This window comes from Eurosta solidaginis, chromosome 4, assembly GCF_040869045.1.
Source record: "Eurosta solidaginis isolate ZX-2024a chromosome 4, ASM4086904v1, whole genome shotgun sequence".
NCBI lineage: Eukaryota > Metazoa > Arthropoda > Insecta > Diptera > Tephritidae > Eurosta > Eurosta solidaginis.
In genome coordinates this window covers 114,930,851-114,954,822 of record NC_090322.1, presented here as the reverse complement: position 1 = coordinate 114,954,822, position 23,972 = coordinate 114,930,851, and the positions used below count along the sequence as shown (strand labels likewise).

Genomic DNA, 23,972 nt, shown 5'->3' with positions numbered 1-23,972 from the left:
CTATCTTCGCTTAGATAATGCTTAGGAGACCCATCTAGCGGCTGTGGTTAAACAACTAGCTACAGCAACAGGGTGTACCGAAAAGCGGAGACGCAACGCTCTGATGGCCATAGGGTATAACATATAGCTGAATCAGTTGCGATGAATTGTGGACACACATAGAATACATAGAATTAGTGTAGAGGGTGAAACAAAGACACATATTTCAGTTACATCTGAGTATAATGCGTATTTAAATTTAGTAGGACAAAATTTATGCGCAGCAATTTCAGAGGTGTATTTATAGTTTGTCGACTAGCAGTCAATATAAAGTTTAAGCGTAAACGGATATACGCGTGTTAAAAAACACGGCTACTATTGAAAAATAATTTCTGGCAATTGTTTGGGCGACTAAGCAGTTTAGACATTACCTTTGGGGAAGAAAGTTTCAGTTAAAAACTGATCATAGGACATTGATTTTGTTAACTAACTAGTTAAATTTATCTTTTAAACAATAATAAAAGAGCCAAATTCTAAAATTTAGAGATGGAAAATCTTACCTAGTGAATATGATTTTGATATTACATACTTAGAAGGTAAATAGAATAAAATAGCAGATGCATTAAAAATTAGATTAAATGAAGTAAATGTATTTGAATATGAACAATGTAGCAAATCTTTTATGGATAAGAATAGTTTAAATAACCACGTAATCTTCCACAAAAAAGTATACGAATGCTAGTATTGCAGAGCCAAGCTTCAAAATGGTGAAAGTAAAGTTCGACATGAAACCGAATGTGACAGTCGTAACAATATATGCTCTTTATGTAATAAACGTTATAAGCGCATAGATACACTTAGACAACATATGATACGAGTACATTATCAGAGCAATAGACAAGAAACCAAAGAATTAGAAACTGTTCATAGCGCACAGGATGATTCTATAAAGGGGATTAGAATACGTGAAAAGCCGCTCAATATGTGTAAAAAACGAATTTTAGTATTAACCACAGAAGATTTAACGCTCCGCGATACAGTTATATTTAAACAACCTACATACTCTAGAAACCAGTTGAAGGAAATATTGAAAAATTGTGGAGCAAACAACACTGGCATATACTTTGATAACGATGATGTATTCAGAAATTTTCAAAATTTATATAATGATCTAAAATCCTGTCCAAATAAAATATATAGGTGTTCAAAGGTACTACCACAATATTCAGAAGAAGAAACATGAAATAATTCTTCAAAAACACAGGGAAACATATAATCATCCAGGCATAAATAAAACATATGAAGAATTAAGAAGGGAAATTTATTTTCCAAATCTAAAGAAAAAATCATTTAACAATTGCAAAATATGTTCGAAGAAAATTGAAAGAAATCAAATTAAGTTACCATATGAGAAAACACCCACTTCTACTGTAGCATTCACTCATTAAGTTATTCATTCATTTGTACAAACATATATTTCAACCCGTTTTGGAATGTCTTAAAATACATTGACTCTTACATACATATTAATACATTTGTACATACATATATTTTGGCTCGCTTTGGTACGGGCTGAGATTCAACTGACACATTCATTCATTTGTACAAACATATATTTTGTACACCGTGCATCATCTGGTAACTTGAACCTTGGTATGCTACTATTCAGAGCTTGCTCGCCACAAGCCTTTAAAAAAAAAAAATAAAAAGCCTTTACCTGTATACAAATTATTAACATGATTTACTTATGCTTGCGTTGCAGATTCCACAGCTAATTTTATTTATGCTTAGAATGCAGTTGCCAGGAAACTGAACTGAATGTATATGTATGTAATACACTTAGTTTGTAAGTATTAGTGTAAGTAGGTATTTTAGCTTATAGAAATTTTGTATAAAAGAAACAGCTTTTTAATAAAGAACTCAATTCTATCTGGTGCCGCTAAATGGGTACTGCAACCGAATTTAATTTATTTTCATTCTCCAATCATTACATGGCGATCCTGCCAGTTCTGCTTTAGAATAGGCAGACTGCTATTTAAAAATGCAGTCTGCTAAACATCTTTAGCAGGACGCCACAATCATTACATGGCGATCCTGCTATACTGACTAAATCGGCATCCTACTGCCTAAATTGGCATTCTACCAACGATCCTGCCAGCTCTGCTTAAATTAGCAGGACTGATTTCATTTTAAAATATTCTTGAAAAAGTTTACTTTCTGCAAAGGAGTTCAAGGCATCAACCTTGCAACGGCGAATGAAGGAAAAACTTTTCTGGCCTTTGATACGGATGGCATTTTCATTAACTACAACAACCGAAACCGCATAGCGAAGTGAAATAAACTAGAGTATGACCATATAAACTAATAAAAATATTTTTGGTCTTTGAAACGGATGGCATTTTCTTTAACTACAACAACCAAAACCGCATAGCGAAGTGGAATAAACTAGAGTATGACCATATACACTAATAGAAATATTTTTGGTCTTTGATACCGATGGCATTTTCATTAACTACAACAACCAAAACCACATAGCGAAGTGGAATAAACATGGAGCAAAACCATATACACCTACACTATCAGCTTGTTGGAGGTTCTACGTGCGATGACCAGGATTATGTATTATTTATCTCATTACGTATTTATTATCTAGGTAATTGTAAGATTATAATAGAAGCATTTGTCAACCTATCGGCTGCCAGTTTACGAACAAAAAGTAGATTTTTGCCAATAAATTAAAGAATTTTTTTCTTTCCCTTTCCACCTCTAATTTTTTTTAAATGAATGATATAAATAGTCAGGAAAAATTTGACGCTATATTCTTGGGTTGTAGAATAAGAAAAAAATTAGAAAAAGTAGTATCAAAAGCAGTAGAAGTAAAAACAGTAGGAATAACTAAACAGGGCCCTAAAGCAATTGCCATAGAAGAATATAGGCGTAGAAATTAGCAACATAAAATAGAGGAACCAAAGATTCCAAAAGCAGATAAAATCAAAAGAAAGAGAGGAGGTAAAAAACTCAACTTCAGAAAAACGATAGCAATTTTGTGTCAAAAAATACAAACGTAGACGAAAGAATTAGATTAAAGACAGAAATAAGAAAAATAGAGGGCATAAAAGTAAGCATTTTCAATGGAGAATGCATTGCCTGATGACCTCGACTACGAGGCTATCAACCGCATTGTTGATAATTTAGAATTGGAAAATAGGAATTTTGAGAAAGATACAATATCATTAAAGAAATTAAAAGAAGCAGAAAAGTCATTAGTCTCACTTAAAAAATGGTGGAAACTATTAGACATGCCTAGGAAGCCCACCTTAGAAAATGTATTAATACCTGGATGTAATGGCGCCCTTAACGATATGGCAACGCATATTAAAAGAATGCAATATCGACAGTGGGCTGGCAATGCCGTCATTCCGAATGGAATGACAATAACGGGATAGTGAAAATTTGGAAAAGCAAAATTCAATATGGATACGCGCTTGAACGAAAAAAGTCACTCTTCCGTTGCCGAATATACATATATATATACCTATATATTATATTAGAGTGAGCTTTTCAAATAAGCTCTTTTAAATTAAACAAAGCCTCTAGCTATAGGGTAAATGAGGCATATATAACATACCATAATATGATAAACACCTAATATTACCTAAAAATTAAAGTAAATTAATAAAATAAAATAAAATAAAGTAAAATCAACTAAAATTCGGTAAAATAAAAAAAAAAAATAAGTAAATAAATAAAGAAACAAATAACCAAAAATATAACTAAATAAATTAAAATCATAAATATAATGGAAAATAAGTACAAATATAACATAATAATAATATAACTGAAAAGAATAAGAAGAAGGTCAATATGAGAACACCACCAATTGTCCCTGTTGAAATAAACGAAGACAGCAGTATGAACCCATTCGCCAGGAGGTCAAGACTTGCGCAGTCGCCTCCACGTTCCGCTCCACCCATTAGTGCTTCTTCGCAGAGACTGAGCGAATCAGAGCCAGTGGCGGAGGGCGGATCAGACGACGAAAATGCTTTCCAGTGCCTCGGAAAGCTCATTAAGGAGATGAAGGAGTTTGTAGGAAGTGGAAAACGCACCATTAACCAAAACCTTCGGGATTTGGTCAAGGCTATTGCGATCTCCTACGAGCAAGCCACGGATGCGCTCAAGAAGACGAGTAATTCTTGCTGGGAAGTGAAGCAGTCACAGACTACCCCATCTCTGGCACAAAGCGTGCAACAGAAGTCTACAAAACGTGGCCGTGAGTGCGCATCCGGGGGTACGCCATCGCCGCAGGTGCGACCAAAGAAGAAGAAGAACGCGCAAAAGACCTCAGAAGTCGTGAACGCACCAACGAATGAAGTAACAGAGTTAGTGAAAGAAGCAGAAAAAGGAGGAGCTTGGGCGACGGTTAAAAAGCAAAAGCGCCCGAAGCAGAAACCAGCCCGCCCCGACGCAATCCTGATCAAAAGCTCAGGTGATTGCTCATACGCGGATATCCTTAAAGCGGTTAAAAATGAAGAGTCACTGAGAGAAATTAACACAATGGTTCGTAAGATCCGCAAGACTGCTAAAGGAGAACTCCTCTTCCAACTCAGTAGGCAGTCGGACAATGACACTGCAAAACTTGAAGCAGCTGTAGGACAAGCTCTCTCAGGGAAAGCCGATGTCAAGTCCCTCAAGGAGGAGTCTCTGTGCGAAATACGATATATAGACGAAGTAACGACGGTTGAAGAGGTCTGCCAGGCGCTGAACACACAGCTTGCAGGTTTCAATGCTAAGCCGTCTAGTGTGCGATCCTTGCGCAAAGCGTACGGCGGTACGCAGACTGCGACTATGTCTTTACCCACCGAGTTAGTTCGGGAACTTACGAGAAGTGGTAAAGTCCGAATCGGATGGGTCATATGCCGAGTCCGAGCAAAAGTTCAGCCGAAACGATGCTTTAACTGTCTCGAGTTCGGACACATAGCAAGAAACTGCGGCACCGAATCCAATCTCAAAGGCGTTTGCTTTAAGTGCGGGGGCCAAGGGCACGCGGCGAAATCATGCACTAACGCGCTTAAGTGCTTATTGTGCGCTAGAAGAGGGCTCAGCTGCACAGACCATCACACTGGTGGCTATAAGTGCCCAGTATATAAAGAAGCGGTCCAGAAACAAAGACCTTTATGAGATTATTGCAACTTAATCTTAACCATTGTGAAGCAGCCCAGGACCTTCTGGCACAAACAGTTTTGGAGTTGAAGATTGACTTAGCACTTCTTAGTGAGCCATACAGAGCGAAGACTGCGAATTGGATACAAGACGAATTGAGCAAGACTGCTATTTGGTCCTGCAGACATAATCCCTTATATGCGGAATTAATACTTAAGGAACGAGGATTCGTATGCGGTAAGATTGATGGCATTTACGTTTACAGTTGCTATATACCACCTAGTACGCCGCTGGACGCGTTCGAAGAAATCGTCGGGAAAATAGCCATGGATGCGACGTTGCGGGAGCGTTTCGTCATCGCGGGAGACTTTAATGCATGGGCTATAGAGTGGGGCTCACTGAGAACATCTCCCAAAGGGAGGGCTCTGCTCGAAGCATTTGCATGCCTTGATGTAGCGCTCCTTAACGTGGGTTGGCAAAACACCTTCTTAAGAAATGGGTTCGGCTCCGTAATCGACATAACGTTTGTCAGCGCCAATCTCTACAGGTTGGCTGAGTGGAAAATCAGTGATTGCTATACCCAAAGCGATCACTCAGCGATTGTGGTGGACATCAACCTCGAGGGGGGAGGGCGGCCCACTATACAGCCACCCCTAAAAAACAGAGGTTGGAATATCAATACTTTCGACCCCGACATATTCAAGCTAATGTTGACAACAGTCGAACATAGAGGAAGTGCTAACGACATGGCGAATAAATTAATGGCGGATATTAGAGCAGCATGCGATGCGTCAATGGCTAGAAAGACCAAGCGCAAACAACATTGTTCCACATTTTGGTGGAACGAGCGCATACACTCCCTAAGGAGAGAGTGGTTTCAGGCTAGGAGGCGCTATCAACGAGCCAGAGGGAGACCGGAATTTCTAGAGTGCAGAGCTACCTACAAAAGAGCGCGACTCGCACTTAAGAGAGCAATAAAAGATAGTAAGCGCGAATGCTTTCTCAAGCTTTGCGATGACGTCGAGAATGACCCTTGGGGCACAGCTTATAAATTGGTTTTTAAGAAATTGAAACACAAAGGAGAGGCGATGCCAACATGCCCCTCTTTTCTCAGAAACGTAGTAGATACTTTATTTCCCACGCAAAGGGAGCTAGTGTCTCCCACATCAGGCGCCGTACTATACTCATTTGACGAGGTTACCGTCGTCGAGGTCCTTCAAGCGGTGAATAGACTGCAAGACCGCAAGTCTCCTGGCCCAGACGGGGTACCAAACAGAGCACTCAAACTAGCTCTCACTTATAACACGCCAACATTTGCGGAACTATTTAATGCATGCTTGGCTGAGGGGACATTTCCTACAATATGGAAACGACAAAAGCTGGTCCTGCTGCCAAAGTTTGGTAAAAATACGGCGGAACCATCTAGCTACAGGCCCATTTGCCTGCTCGACTCCGCCGGTAAGGTTCTTGAGCGAGTCCTCTATAATCGACTCGAAAAAGAAATTGAAGATGTGGGTGGTATTTCCGATAACCAGTTTGGGTTTAGGAAAGGAAGATCCACCATCCAAGCTGTGAACATGGCGAAGGAAGTGGCCCAAGAAGCCATAAGTGGCACCCGATGGCTCGAAGGCTCTAAGGAATATTGCCTCATCGTTACTTTAGATGTAAAAAATGCCTTCAACACTGCCAATTGGGCAAAAATTCTAGACACGCTGGAGCAGATAGGCATATCCCTTTACCTGCGTAGGATCATACGCAGCTACTTTGAAGGTAGAGTGCTGGAATATGAAACGGCTGCTGGAGTAGAAAAGCTTCACGTCACAGGCGGTGTTCCTCAAGGCTCTGTGCTCGGTCCACTGCTTTGGAATATTATGTACGACGGAGTATTTCGACTCAAGGTACCCAATGGGGTGAAAATTATCGGCTTCGCGGACGATATCGCATTGGTAATCACCGCCAAGCACCTAGGCGAAATATGCGCCAAATCTAATACAAGCATAGCGATGGTTCAATCGTGGCTTACGAAAAATGGACTGCAGCTGGCGGAACAAAAAACAGAGGCTGTACTCATATCAAGTAGGAAAAGGGTGGAGCAGGTCACTATAAGAATCGGCCGCCATGACATCGACACGCTGCCTGCAATAAAATACTTGGGGGTTGTGATAGACAGGAGGTTGTCATTCAAATCCCACTTAGAGTATGCCAATGGAAAGGTAGCAAAAACCGTAGCAGCATTATCTAGGATAATGATAAAAGCAAGAGGACCAAAGCAACGACGGCGTCAACTTCTGGCTGGCGTTGTAAAAAGCCAAATACTTTACGGGGCTCCTGTTTTACATCAGGCCACGGAGTATAAATCATACTTCCGCGGGGTAAAGTCGACTTACCTTCTGTGTGCACTACGCGTCTGTAGCGCCTTTAAAACTGTCTCTGACGACGCAGCACTAATCATCGCAGGAATGTGTCCTATAGACATATTAGCAAAAGAAGCAGCGACGATTTATCGGGATCAAAGCTCAAGTAACGGAGCACGAGAGCGAAGCGTGCAGAACTGGCAGCTCAGGTGGAATGCCTCAACAAATGGTCGTTGGACACACCGATGTATCCCAGATATTAACATATGGATATCTAGAAAGCACGGCGAGGTGGATTTCTACCTCACACAGTTTCTGAGTGGTCACGGATGCTTTAAGGAATATTTGCACCGATTCAATCACGAGCCTAACAACATATGCGATCACTGCGGCGGCGATACAGTAGAAGATGTTTACCATGTATTTTTCGAGTGTCCTAGGTTCTATAGCTCGAGATGCAAACTGTGCAGAATATTTGGAGATGATTACACTCCTGAAACAATTGTTGGATGCATGCTACAAAGCAAGGTAAAATGGTCAGCGGCGTGCGATGTAATAGCGGAAATAATGAAGTGTCTACGAAGTCTTGAAAGGCTACGGCGCAGCAGCGAACATTGAACAGTCGAGTTGTGTGGGTGGATAACAAATTACTAAGGTGGAGGGGATCGAGCTGAGCACGTATTGAATGCAAGGCCTCCGTACAATTAGCGGCGTGAGAATGATAACATAAGAAAATACCGTAATATATGTAGGTAAATGTAATAGCAAACCAGGCGACGGATTGGAGACAAGGCCTCTTCAACCGTTCGAATACTGCCCCAGGTGAAGGAATAAAGCACGGATTGGAGACACGGCCTCTTCAACCGTGCGACCAAAAGCAGTCAACATACACGCAACAACAAACCTACGGATTGGAGACAAGGCCTCTTCAACCGTAGAAACAACGAGTATGAGGGTAAACGTCTCACATGCAATCAGAGTTTATACTCGGATTGGAGAGAAGACCTCTCCAACCGGTGGAAGTACGAGGAAAGTCCCGTTACGTATTGTGGAAAAAAAAAAATTATATTTATACATATATAATTTATTTACACATATATACATATGTAAAAAACAAAACCCTACAATACAAGTAGTCGAACGCACAAGCATGCCACAAGCACTATATGCACAGTGTTTAAGGTAGGCTTGCAAATATTCGTAGAAGTGGTATGCGTCAAGCACATTCAGGTAGTAAGCAGGGCGTGTCAGTCCCAGCGTTAACCATACCGCGGCACTATCTAAGTACAGCAACGTGACCCCGACAGACGTAGAGCTTAGTGCTCAACCTACCTCCCGACGGAATACTTGAAGGTAGTACCGGGGGGTAAATGGTACTCAGACGGTAGGAGGTTTAGTGCGGTTAAAGTCCCACACTGACTATGAGGCTTTCGATGCTTCCTCCTCGTAAAAAAAAAAATATAGAGTAATTGTGTTCTAATTAAAGTACAATTAATGTTACTAAAAATTTAAATAAAAGTTTTATAATCCACCGTGAGTGTGAAAAAACAAGAACCTATTTTAATTGTTGGAAAAGTGTGAGGTTACCCACTGACATCGGTGTCAATATTCCGACACCAGAGAATCGCAGCGTAAGTAGCAAGATCAACGGCATGGAACACCTAGAGTGTTCACATGGCGACCGCGACAGGACGTGCTGCAAAATGGCGGGCTGTAAAATAGCGCCCACTCGCAAAAAACATTGCGAAACAAAAAAAAAGTAACTTATATTTAGCTACGGCAAACAAATCCCGTTTCAATAATTGAAAAATTTAAAATTCTTTCAAAAAATCTAAAAATTTCAAATCGTTTAATAAATATAAAAAAAATTAAAGTTCAAAAAAAAAATCTAAAAATTGAAGAATCGTTCAAATAAAATGTAACAATTTAAAATTCTTTCATTACAAAAAATTACAAAAAAATTTTTTAAAAATTGAAAAAAACTACAAAAAAGTTATAAATTTAAAATTTACAAAAAAAAAATTAAATGCTGAAAAAGCAATAATTAATTAAATTTTTTCTATTTAGACATTTTTCAAAAAAAATGTTTCATACGTTACATATAGTAGTACAGTAGTGCACAATAATACTACCTTAAATAAAATGGACTCGAAAAAAATATAATTTATACGGAGATAATAAAAAACCTAATAGCTAAAGAAATTTCAAAAAATGCACAGATAAATCACAGATTAACAAAAGCAGAGATAATCTACAATACTACATACGAAAAATTTACAAATCTAATACAAAACGGAGATAATTTATAATAACATAAAGATACAAATTAATAAAAGCGGAAATAATGAAAAAACTAAATCTAATAATGAGTACTGTATAGCGAATATTCGACATAACGGTGCTAGCTAAAACACGCCACCAATAAGTGTATACAGCTATAGACATAACGGTCTCAGACAAACCACGCCATCAATAACTACGGTTCACATACAACTATACTGATGCCATAGAGTGGCACAGCAGCAACACGCCAGCAGAGGAAATTACTGCATCTGGCAGCGAATAGCAGCAGAGGAGGTTATTATACAGCAGCAGAGGAGGTTATTATTCAACACTCGGCATCACAGAAATTCGGCAGTTTAAATATGGGTATGGCGCACTGTGTGCACACAACATGTTACATGTAGACAATTACAAATCTCTTCAACTTTAACTTTTAATAATCTCTTAATCTTACTTCTTTAAAACACATTGTAGTTTTGAAATCTTTATCCTTCATATAACACTGTAACATTACCTATATGTAGCTATGTAGTTTCAATCACTATTGTCCAAGAAAAATTATTAAAATATTACAACACAAAAAAAAAAAAAAAAAACAAAAAATACATTTATAAAATTTTCTATGAATTTATTTCAAAATGATATGGGTCAAAGTTGAGCAAAGCCAAACTTAAAATTCAATTTAATACATTCGGTCAAATAAATTTCCTTTTTTATACTTTTTACCATTCGGAAATTTCAACTGTTCTAATCATAACTTCAAAAATATGCAAATTTCAATTCCGTTGATTCTAAATACAATTAATAAAAAATCCTAATCATCGTACACTTGCATTAAAATATTGCTGTGTGAAATTTTCGTTGGTGAAAAATTTCCTTTTTTGGTTTTTGCCCAACTCACCCATCTACGTCTGTACGTTTTTAAGCGTAACAATTTATTTTGCCAAGACAGATACGAGATTTTTGTGTTTTTGGAAATACGGTGCGTCCGTAAACAAACATACATATATTTTTGCATAAAGCGGTGGCTCCGTAAATTTTTTTTTACTTTAAAGCGGTGCGTCCGTGTATAAATATAACCCAATTTTCTTTTAATCCTGGTGCGTCCGAGGACATTCATATTACAAGTTTGAAAAGATGCGGTGCGCCCGTATCTATAAAAATAAAAACCACACAATTTTGATCAAAACGGTGCGTCCGTAATAAGACAAACACATTGAGATTCTTTTAATAAAGCGGTACGTTCTTTTCTACCAACAAAAAAAAAACATCTTTTTCTTTGAAATCAAATTAAATTAAATTACTTAAATATACATTCAACTTAAATATTCAGTATCTCATTAAATTGTCGATTAATTCTTTCAACTCCACATCAACATTCAATGCAATTTCGATTTCTGTTAAACTTTCGTAAGTAAATTCGATAAACTCGACTTTAAATCAGTCTAAATATTTGTTCTTTGTTTTCTACTACATATGTTTCTTAGAAACAAGAAAGTAGTTCCCAGAGCAAGACACAGATTCCGAAAATTCAGATTCCAATTCCAAAAATTTTAATTCCGAAAGTTCCGATTCCGAAAATCTTGATTTTAAAAGCCCAGTTTCCGAAGGCTCAACCACATATTCGCCCAGTACAATCAGAAACCTTGGTGTTAGACTTTCTTTGTCCGGAGAATTTCACGGATTTGAGGAATTGCCCGAAACACATATTTAAACTCCTCGTAATTACGATACAAATATGGCAACTCCTGAGGAAAAAAGATCGTTTATCAGCATGTGTGCTGGTATTTTGCGTGAAAATTATAGCGGTGAGCCCCTGGGTCTCGAATCTTTCATTAATAACATTGAGTTAATCGAAGAATTTGTCGGCAAAAATTTAACTGGCACTTGTATTTCATATATTAAATCCAAACTCGATGGTAAAGCTCGAGAAGCAATACCAACTCAAATACTTTCAGTTTATGACATAAAAATAGCGCTACGTAACCGTATAAAACCCGACAACTCCAAAGTTGTGGCCGGAAAAATTGCAGCTTTGCAAGTTAATAATAATAATTACACCGATTTCTCAAAACGCGTCGAAGAATTGTCTGATTCTCTAGAGCATTCGCTCATTATCGAAGGAATTACTCAGGCCAAAGCCCATGAAATGGCCATCGAGCAAACAGTTAACGTTTGCCGATTGAACGTAAAAACCAGTTTAGTCAAATCAATCCTTGCTTCAACCAATTTCTCTGACTCAAAGGACGTAGTAGCTAAATTGATTGTAGAGCAATCAAATGAAATAAAAGAACGCCAAGTTTTAGCATTTAGGGCTCGGAACAATAACAATTTCAGAAATTTTCAAAGTAATAACCGACGCAAACATTTCCAAAGTCAAAGTCGTAACCTTAACAATTATAGACAAAATAGACCCTCTTTTAGTAACAGTAACTATGGCATCAACTTCAATCGCGGCAATCAAAGCCAAAATATCCATTACGGCGGCGGAAATCGGCATCAGCCTAATAATAATAATAGCAACAATAGTCGTACTAGCAATAATAACGGTTCTAACACTTGCAATAATAGAGTAGAAATGCAAGTGTTCGGGCTTTAAACAGGGAAGCCCCTCAGGAGCGTACACTGAGGGAGGACGAGACAAATTACTAACTGATTCAGCCCACAGTTTTTCTTCTAAAACGTTTATTGTCTTAAGTTAAATTATTCCGATTTTATACAATTAAATATTACTGGCTCTGCCAAATTTTGTACATTTTTAGTCGACAAACAAGCCGACATTTCGTTAATTAAAATTTCTTCTCTCAATAAAAATTCGTCAATTAATAACAATGATACAATTAATATTACTGGAGTAACTACAGATACAGTTTATACATTAGGTACTTTTACAACTAACTTACACTTTTCAAATTTTTATATCAAACATACGTTGCACGTGGTAGACAATGATTTCAACATTCCATCAGATGGAATTCTCGGTAAGGATTTCTTAAAATCAAATAAATGCGATATCAGCTATGCAACAAATTGTATTTCCTTCTGGATAGGCAATGAAAAGATCGCACTTCCCATCCTTCACGGAACGGAAAGCGATACATGTGTTATACCACCTCGTTGTGAAGTTTATAGAATTTTCGCTTTGAAAAAAGACTCAGAACCACTTTTCGTGGATTCTCAAGAGATTTCTGACGGTGTTTTCACAGCGAAATGTATAGTTGATACTAGTAATCCGGTCATTAAAGTAATAAACACCACAAATAGCATAAAATACGTAAACAACTGCAACATTCAAACAGAAAAACCTTCTAATTATCACGTTTATAAAATCAATAAACCAGTAAAACAAGATAGTCGTATCAAAGAACTTAAAAGCATTTTAGAAAAACAAATACCTAATTATGCTGAAAATAAGCTTATTAACTTATGTTTACAATATTCCGATATTTTTGCGCTAGACAATGATAAAATGACAATAAACAATTTTTATGAACAAAAACTAAGACTAAGCGATACGACGCCAGTATACATTAAAAATTACCGCCTACCGTACTCTCAGCGCGAAGAAATAAATAAACAGGTTAATAAATTGTTGGAAAACGATCTGATCGAAAATAGTTGTTCGAATTATAACAGTCCCTTGATTTTGGTACCGAAAAGAGACTTAAATGGCCAAAAATCGTATAGAATGTGCGTTGACTTTAGGGCTGTAAATAAAAAGTTAATTGCCGATAAATTTCCTTTGGCACGTGTAGACGATATTTTAGATAACCTGGCCGTGCGAAATTCTTTTAGATCTTTAGATCTTACTTTAGAATTTTTTTTTGGAATTTTCACCAAATTCCACTTCACAAAGATTCGAGAGATATAACATCATTTAGTACAGATCGCGGAGCTTTCCGTTGGAAAGTCTTACCGTTTGGTCTAAACGTTGCTCCTAACTCCTTTTCAAGAATGATGTCAATAGCATTTTCCGGTATTTCACCCAACCAAGCATTTATGTATGTAGCCGACATTATAGTCATTGGATGCAGTGAAGCACACCATTTAAAAAATTTAGAAACAGTCTTCGAGACATGCAGAAAGTTTAATTTACGGCTTAACCCTATCAAATGCAGACCTGAGGTAAAATTTTTAGGGCATAAATGCTCAGCTAAAGGTCTATTACCTGACGATTCGAAAATAGAAGCGATTAAAAAATATTCTAAACCTCGTGACAAAGATGCAGTTAGAAGATTCGTTGCATTTGCCAACTACTATATGAGGTTTATACCAGATTTCGCTACTTTAGCAGCACCATTAAACCGTTTGAACCGAAAAAATGTAGAATTTAACTGGGATACTTCATGTGAATTAGCTTTCGAAAAATTTAAGCGCAACCTAATGTCACCAAAACTATTGCATTATCCAGACTTCACTAAGGAATTGTTAATAACAGTAGATGCTTCAAAGAATGGTTGTGGCGCGATACTTAGTCAAAATCACAATGGTAACGATTTACGAACTTATTTCGCTTCAAAAGCATTCAGCAAATCAGAACAAAATAAAGCAATTACAGAACTAGAACTTTTGGCAATATACTTTGCGATTAAACAGTTTCGACCATATGTCTATGGTACACATTTCAAAGTTAGATCGGACCATCGGCCGTTAGTTTATTTATTCAACATGAAAGATCCTTCATCCAAATTATCGAGAATACGTTTAGAACTCTCTGAGTATAATTTCACAATCGAATACGTAAAGGGTAAATCAAATGTAGGCGCTGACGCCCTATCACGTGTTACAATAGAAGAACTAAAAAACTCGACAAAAAATATATTAGCAGTACAAACAAGATCTATGACAAAGCAAAAAGACGAAAGACAGTTGCAAAACGATGACAAAGAAATGCAATCAGAAACATTACAAGTTTACGACAAATATGCCTATAATTTTTCAAAAAGAATCCCGAGGGCAAATCAAATATAAATTATGATAGAAATGGTAAAATTAAAAATATAAAAATATGCGCACATTTAAAACATAAAAAGCTCGAGTTACTTAATTTTGCGGTTGCTACCATGAAAAACGGTTATGTACTTTTAGTCTATATAATGAAAAATTAACGCCTAATAGTAATATAATTAACTCCTGAAAAGACAGTCACCTTGTAGCGGTGCAGGGGCTTACGCCGATCGCATATGATACTAATTGGTCAGATGGGAGCGGGGCAACCGCGCTCACCTGACAGATGTGGTCGAATGCGATCGGTAACCAGGAACTGTCACCTCCTAATCCAGGGTGTCATGCGTCACCGTGCCCATTGGACTGGTTTGCAGCCAGGAGGTCCACAACACCGGCTGTATTATAACGGCGCCTCCCCAACACCGGGCCACCTTGGGGAGTAACCATGGCCTTACCGCGTCAAGGGGCTCTGCCGCGGCGGACCAACCCAGTTCCCCAAATTAAGCAGCAGTTCCCCATGTCAAGCAAGTTGTCGTAAGATAAAAATGATGAACAACAACAACAAAAAAACCAACAACAACAATAAGAATAAAAACACAACAAAAAAAAAACGGTCTCCAAGAAGAGCAGCGGGCAGGGAAGTAGCAGGCCACGCACGTACTCCAGGCAATTCCTGGAAAGCCTCACGAGAGAGGAGGCAATGCTGTTCTTAGAGCATCAGAGGGATGAATATCCCTCCACTAGCACTGGAGTATACAGAGAACCGGCTCTTAAAACCGCGAACCCCAAGGGCAACACCAAAACCCAAGGAGAGCAGCGCGGGCCCGAAGAGCACTCCAACCAGGAAGCTGAGAAACCCGCGATCCCCAGTGGACCCCTATCCACTGGTGAGCAGCGCGGGCAAGTCAAACAAGGTGAGCAGAAGGCGGCGGCAGGAAACAAACCCGCGATCCATGGAGGGCCCAGTACCTCCATTGCGCAGCGCGGGCCGAAAGAGAAAACAAAAGATTTAACTGCCGGAGAGCGAGAAAAGCTGACAAAGAGAGGCTACGACGGTGCATCCAAGCACGAAACCACCACCCTAGCAGTCCCTCTAGAGGGACGAGTAAGTCTAGACGCTCACCGTCGGAGCATGACTCAAGTAGCAGCTCACAGAGCACCTATGGAAGGTCCCAGGAAGAGAAAAATAAAGAGCGGAACCCGGAGGAGCAGAAGCGGCCTAACAGAAGGCACAACAGAGGCAGGCAACCTGCACTTCCACCACGGGGCAGTCCAGGAGCGCTGGATGATAAGAGACGCTTTGGACTAAGTGGGGCTGGGGTAAAAAGATATCTCCGATATCTAGAGGAAGGCCTGTCACCCAGGGAGGCAAGAGCCAGGGCAGATGAGCGCAGGCATGAACCAGACCACGGGCAGAGAAAAGCCAATGCTCAAAGTGGAAGCAGAGAAGGAAGAAGAGCACAGCCAGCGGCAGCTGACCAGCATGCGCCCGCTCCCGCTGAAAAGCGCAGGATCGGGCAAATTACGCCGGAGGAGACTCCAAGCTCAAAAAGGCAACGGGCCCACGCTCCCAGGAACACGCACCCACGGGCAGGGAGATTCTAGCCAGGGCGACTGGGGTACCCGCTGGGATGGCAGCAAGGCAGCAGAGCTATTCAGAAGCCCTTAGGGATATCCGAATAGCTGTTCTGCCCAGTAACTACCCGGCGGAGGCCCTAAGTTCAGAGAACCTGACGAATCTCCAAGAGCTCATAATGGACGGAGTGTTCAGGGGATGTGGGCATGCCCTAGTTTTTTGCGGGGTATACTTCCGAGCAGGGCTTCTCCTCGTGGACTGCGAGGACGAAAAAACAGTTAAGTGGCTCGTTGAAGTAATACCGACGCTTGAGGGGTGAACAGGGCCACAATTATGCACGAGACGCGGGGATGAAATACCGCCAACGCATAATGTGACTATGTTCCTCCCCAGAAGTGCGGAACGCCCCAAAGAGTTTGCGTTACGGCTCCTCGCCAACCAAAATGAGGGCCTCAGGACGCAGAAATGGCGCGTCATTAATTGTAGCGCAGAGGAAACAGGCCTACGTCTCGACGTAGGCATAGACGAGGAATCGTATCAAATCATATGCAGGAACGGACTTAAGCTGCACTATAGGTACGGCCTGGTCCTAGTGAGACCCTGGAGGCAGAGGCAACCAGAGAATAGTGAGCAGCCGGAAGACAAGGCGGAGGCAGAGGGCACCGACAGAGGCGAGCTGTCGGACGAGAACATGACGGACGCGAGCACCGATACCATCAGAGCTCGCGAGACCACAAACCCTCCCACCGCAGCAAGCAAGGACAAAATCGTGCAGCCTGGGGATGAAAAAGAAATCCCCACCACACAAGAGCTCATCGAGGGCCTCGACCTCCAGGAGCTGGAGCTGAATAGGCGGGACGAAAGCGAGAGCGGATTGTCGGATGACGATGATCCGATGAGGCCGGCCGGGCCAAAATGACCGGCACAAGCATAAAAATAGCTGAGATCAACCTCCATCACGCCATTGCAGCCTCGGCTGTACTGGTGACGAGGTTCGCCTCGGATGATCTGGGCATCGCCCTCATACAAGAACCTTGGTCTTACAAGGGACAGGTGAGGGGCCTTAATGTAAGTAATAACAAAGTTATTTGGGATCTCTCACAGCAGAGACCAAGAGCATGTGTAATGCTTAAGTCAAACATTAACTATTTTTGCATTATAGAATTTTTAAGCCGGGATCTGGTGGCGGTGCAGATCGAGGCAAAGGTGAATGGAGACAACACCAGCATTGTGCTGGCCGCAGCCTACTTCCTGGGGGACGACAGCACAGTCCCTCCAGTTAACGTGCAGAAGCTAGTGGAGCACTGCAGAAGAGCGAAGCTTCCGTTGATCATAGGAAGCGATGCTAACTCCCTCAACACGGAGTGGGGCAGCAATGATACCAACCAAAGGGGTGAGTGTTTACTAGAATATATAGTCAGCAACGATTTGAATATATATAACGTCGGGAGCAAACCGACGTTTGTCACGAGAGTCAGGGCAGAGGTCCTAGATATAACACTTGGCAATAACCTAACTGAGAATATGATCTCGAAATGGAGAGTCTCAGAAGAACCCTCCCTATCGGATCATAGGATCATAAGGTTTGAGCTGGGTGCTGTATCGGGGCAATTCAGCCCTAAAAGAAATCCCAGGAAAACAGACTGGGGCAGCTACAAAAGTATCATAGAGGCTAACGCGGATAGTCTCAGAAATAAGAGCAGAAGCACTAACTGTATTGAGTTAGAGGGCAGAGTGGATAGGGCAAAGCAGATAATGATAGATGTCTAAAATTCCAGTTGCCGAGTCTCCTTAGTTAAGGGTAAGAAGGCAACCCCCTGGTGGTCGCATGACCTGACACTACTAAGGAAGAAAGTCAGGAAACTCTTTAACGGGGCAAGAAGAACCGGCAACTGGGAGGAATACACCCAAAATTTAACAAAGTACAATAAAGAGATAAGGAAAGCTAAGAGGGAAAGTTTCAGAAATTTCTGTGAGGGAATTTCTAGCACACCTGCAGCGGCAAGGCTCCACAAGGCCCTAGCCAAAGAGCAGAGGGAGATTAACTTAGCGATTAGGCTTCCAGACGGTACCTATACCGGAACGGTGGAGGAGCGAGCGAGGGCCCTGCTACACACGCATTTTCCGGGTGCCTCTCCGCAAGTACCGGAACCTGTGTTCCCCAGAGTGAAACCAACCCCATCAGACTGGCAACTGGCCAACTCCCTCTTCAGTGAGGCCAGAGTCAGATGGGCAGTGGAATCCTTTGGGAAATACAAATCTCCGGGGGTGGATGGCATCCACCCGGTGCTAATGCAGCAAGGGACACAGATTATCCCACATCTGGCCAGGATCATGAGAGATAGCCTGACACTGGGAGACATACCCATGATGTGGAGAAGAGCAAAAGTGGTTTTCATACCAAAAGTAGGAAAAAAGGACTATTCGCAGGGAAAGTCCTTCAGACCAATAAGTATAACTTCCTTTGTCTTGAAGGCAATGGAAAAGATATTGGACCAAGAAATCAGGTCGAACGCCCTCAAGAGCTGGCCCTTACATCATAGCCAGCATGCGTACAGAGCGGGTAGGTCCACGGACACAGCTCTGTACCAATTAACATCTGAAATACAGAGGGCGTTCGAAACAGAGGAAACAGTGATTTGCGCTTTCCTTGACATTGAGGGTGCCTTTGACAACACATCTCATGAAAGCGTAAACATAGCACTGCAGAGAAGAGGAATTCAGATGCCTATCCATAGATGGATTGACAATCTACTCCGCACAAGAATCGCTGAAGTCCATGTATTCAACAGCGCAGTTAAGGTTAATACCACGAGGGGGTGCCCTCAAGGAGGTGTTCTATCACCCCTTCTGTGGATCCTAGTAGTGGACGAACTCCTGCAAAAGCTATCTGACAGTGGCATAAGATGCCAGGTATATGCTGACGACATCGTCATAATTGCAAGGGGTAAGTTCGAGATTACGCTCTGTGACATAATACAGAGAGCATTGAATATTACGAAGGGATGGTGTGCCAGTGTGGGGCTTAACATCAACCCATCTAAAACGACCATCATCCCTTTCACCAGAAGAAGAGCCCTACCAGCCCTGAGAGCAATTACAATAGATGGCGTGGCACTAGAACATGGAACCGCGGTGAAATACTTGGGGGTCACTTTTGACACCAAGCTCCTATGGAAACAGCACTTCGACTCCATGAGAGCTAAGGCCACGAGGTCCATCATGATATGCAAACGTCTAGCAGGCAAATCATGGGGCTGTAGCCCGCATGTGCTAAGATGGATGTATACCATGATAGTAAAACCTATGATAACATACGGTTCGATAGCCTGGGCATCGAAAACAACTCGGGCGACGACGAGGCAAGCGCTGTCAAAACTTCAGCGACTGGCATGTGTATGCATCACGGGAGCTATGCGCACATGCCCTACAGCAGCGCTGGAGGCTATCCTCGATCTGACCCCGCTGCATATATCAATAGAGCAGTCAGCCAAGCGAACCCTCCTGAATATTGCTAAGGAGGGCTCGGGCATAGGTAAAGTTATATCGTCCCGAAACATGGCGGAATTGAGAGAGAAGATCCCAATCTCTCAACTCCCGAGGGATGATATCCTCAGGCAGATAGTCTATGAGAGAAGGTACAAAGTAGAATTGGGAGACAAGGGTACGTGGGAGGAAAGCAGAATTGTGTACATTCATCAGCTAAATAGAATAGTATGGTACACAGATGGCTCGAAGACGCCAGAGGGGATTGGATCTGGAGTCATTGGACCCAGAGCCAAGGTATCATCGCCTCTGGGAGCACACCCGAGCATTTTTCAAGCGGAAGTATTCGCTATAAGCCAGTGTGCTGACCTGAACCTTCAGCGCGAATACTCCAACGAGACAATTGCCATACTCAGTGACAGTCAGGCCGCCCTCAAGGCGATCTCGGCGTCTGAAATAAAATCAGCACTACTACTTGAGTGCGTTGAAAAGCTAAATCAACTAGGAGCACACAACAAACTGTTGTTGGCCTAGGTTCCTGGCCACAGGGGAGTGGAGGGCAATGAGCAAGCGGACAGCCTGGCAAGGGAGGCAGCAACGACACGACCTATTGGTCCTGAGCCGTTCCTGCCAGTAGGCCCGCAGGAAATCAGAGGGCATCTACTATTAGAAGAAAGGGAAGAACACTGGCGCAATATAATAATAATAATAATAATAATAATAATACCCAACGGATTAAACCCTCCAAAGCCCGCCGACCAGCGCGAGGGGCGCATCCGCATGACGCACGGATTTGTTATTGCCGAGTTGTTGATAGGCGGAGGTTTGTTAAGCGTCGAGATCTAAAACTGCTCAGCTACAGAATAAAAATCATCAGCTGAGTACTATACATAACAGTTAGAAATTACATAGAAATTATACATATATATACTACATTGTTAAATAAGTGAACATTTTTAATTTATTTGATTTTTTTTTTTTTGTTAAGAGTTAAGATAGGATAAGACAGTTTTCTTTATGGTAAAAAGTGAATCCGTTATATCAAATGAATTATAATGAGTGTTAAACTCATGACACAAACACCGAAAAGATTCATTTAATTCGAAATTAGTTCTACACTGCCTCAAAAGAAGAGGTTTGTAATGTCTTGACACCCGTGATGGGACGTTGAAATTTACTTCGTTCAAAAGAATTGGACTAGAAATCAGTCCATTCAGGAGTTTAGCCATAAATATAACGCCTAGCATTTCTCTACGACTTGCAAGAGTTGGAAGATTGATAAGCTTCAACCGACTAGTATAAGGTGGAAGATTATACGCAGAGTCCCACTGAAAATTCCTTAAAGAGAAAAGTAGAAATTGCTTTTGTATTGATTCAAGTCTATCTGCATGAACTCGATATTGTGGATTCCAGACTATTGATCCGTATTCTAGTATCGGTCTAACTAAGGTGATGAAAAGGGCTTTAGTTACATAAGGGTCACTAAATTCTTTGGACCACCGTTTCACGTATGAAAGAACACCTCTAGCCTTATTGACAGTAGCATTAATATGAAGGTTGAAACTAAGTTTAGCATCTATCGTGACTCCCAAGTCCTCAAAATAGTTTACTGATAAAAGACAAAAATTATTAATTACGTAAGAGGCTGCTGGCAAAGAACTTCGAGATAGGCACATGAATTTGCATTTATTGAGGTTCAGCGGCATTGAATTTACGTTGCACCAAGTAACTAGGCAGTTTAAATCCGCTTGAAGCAAGGGACGTTCTTCGATAGACGCATAAGACCTAAAAAGTTTTACATCATCAGCATACATTAAGATTTTGGAATATTTTATAGTGGTACAGATATCATTAATAAATAGCAAGAACAGAATTGGACCAAGGTGGCTGCCTTGTGGGACGCCAGAGGGAACATCGATGGCATTTGAAAAAGTATTTTTAAAAATAACTTTTTGCGTTCGACCGCAGAGATACGACGAGATCCACTGGGTGAGACCAGGTTGGAAGCCAAGCCGATCCAGCTTGTAGATAAGTAAGGAGTGGGATACTTTGTCAAATGCTTTACTGAAATCAGTATAAATAACATCTGTGTGAAGATTTTCTCTAAATCCCTTAGAAACATGAGTTGTCAATTCAAGTAGATTAGTAATGGTAGATTTGCCTTTACAGAATCCGTGTTGCGGTTCTGCAATCAAAGTAGAAATGGAAAATGTTAGCTGATTGGTAACGATAGTTTCAAACAACTTTGGGATGACCGACAATTTTGCTATTCCTCGATAGTTCTCTACACACGACCTACTACCACTTTTGTGAAGGGGTATGAGAAAAGATTCCTTCCAAGCAGAAGGAAAGACTCCACTTTTTAGGGACATATTGAATAAATCAGTTAGAGGCTGATAAATGTGTTCAGCGCATTTTTTAAGAAAACAAGTGGGAATTAAATCAGGACCGTACTTGTAAGATTCTTTCAAAGCGTTAAATATGAAAAAAACTGCATCCGGATATATTTCTGGAATATTAATGGTGTTAAGTGAGTTAAGCTGAAATGGATATTCATTTGAAAAAGTATTAAATTCATTGGAACAGTTGGACTTGAAAAGTTGTGCAAAGAAGTTAGCAATATCTTGATCGTCGCTAGACAAATCACCCTGGTATTTTAAAGCAGAGGGAAACCCTTTAACCCTACGTTTAGAGTTCACGAAATTATAGAAAGCTTTCGGATTGCAAGTTATTTTCCTTTTCATCTTACAGATGTACGTATTATAGCACTTTTTGTTTAATTCAAAATATTTATGACGCAAAATAGAGTAATGCAAGTAATCGGAGTGAGAGCCCGACCTTTTGTATAATTTGAAGAAGCGAGATTTTCTGTTTTTTAAGGACTTCAGCTCTTTAGCGAACCATATTTGGACTGATTCGGTAGACACACGTTTTCGCTTAGGTACGTGTTTTTCCAAAATACCGTAAATGGTGGTATAAAAGTCAGAAACATTTTTGTCAATATCTACACCATATTTGGGCCAAGCCACTGTAGATAAAGTTTGATTAAGTTTACTAAAATTAGCCTTCGCGAATTGAAATCTGAAACTAGAGTCGTATTTAGTAGCAATGCTACTCGGAGAATTTCTTTCGAATTCGTATGCTATTTCCAGGGAAGGATGGTAAGGGTCTTCAGGTACACTAAGAGGTTCACCCCGGCTTAGAGTACATTTTGATGTATCATCGACAAATACCAAATCAAGGGTCCTCCCGAACATGTTAGGAATTATATTTATCTGTTTAAGGCAAAGTTCAGTTATTTCGGCTAAAAATTCGTTGTTGGACAGGCTAGAAGAAATAGGTACAATATTCTGATCAGATAAAAATAAATAAATAAATGTAAGGCGCGATAACCTCCGAAGAGATCTAAGGCCGAGCTTCTCTTCCAATTTGCGTCGTGCTCCTCTTGATTTTTCCCTACAAATTGGCCGGACGGGACCTACATGTTTTATGCCGACTCCGAACGGCATCTGCAAGGCAGATGAGTTTTCACTGAGAGCTTTTCATGGCAGAAATACAATCGGAGCGCTTGCCAGACACTGCCGAGGGGCGACCCCGCTTAGAAAAATTTTCTTCTAATTGAAAAATCTCATTTCTAAAATTTTGATGTTGCTTTGCCCGGGAGTTGAACCCACGGCATACGGTGTGATAGGCGGAGCACGCTACCATCACACCACGGTGGCCGCCATCAGATATGGTCCATAATACATGCGGGAGATTAAAGTCACCCAGGACTATCATCGAATCAATGGGCTTCATCAATGAATTAACAATTTTGAGCAGGGAAATATGATCCAGGCTTGAGGCAATCTAAGTTACTGCTGGGGGGCTACAACACAACTCGATATAGGGCATTAATGGGCCTGTCGAAAGATAACCTGAGGATCCTAACAGCTATTCTTACAGGACACTACAGACTGAACAGCCACATGCAGAAGCTGGGCATACTATCGAACAACACATGCCGATTTTGTGATCGATCAGCGGAGACGGCGGAACATATACTCCTGGAATGTGACGCAATCTCAAGACGTAGGGCGAAGTTTTTGGGCTCACCATGGCCAGAGCACTCTCACATCAAATCCCTCAAGCCAGGTGAACTGCTAGGGTTCATCAGAGAAGTCGGCTTGGATGAGATGCTGTGAAGC

General features: G+C 40.9%; 1 protein-coding gene across 11 annotated transcripts in view; it reads left to right on the top strand.

Moving 5' to 3' along the window:
• The window catches only part of LOC137250164 (succinate--CoA ligase [ADP/GDP-forming] subunit alpha, mitochondrial-like), a 117,824-nt gene that overhangs the window by 34,126 nt on the left and 59,726 nt on the right, over positions 1-23,972 (top strand). The gene's annotated exons all lie outside the window — the stretch shown is intronic.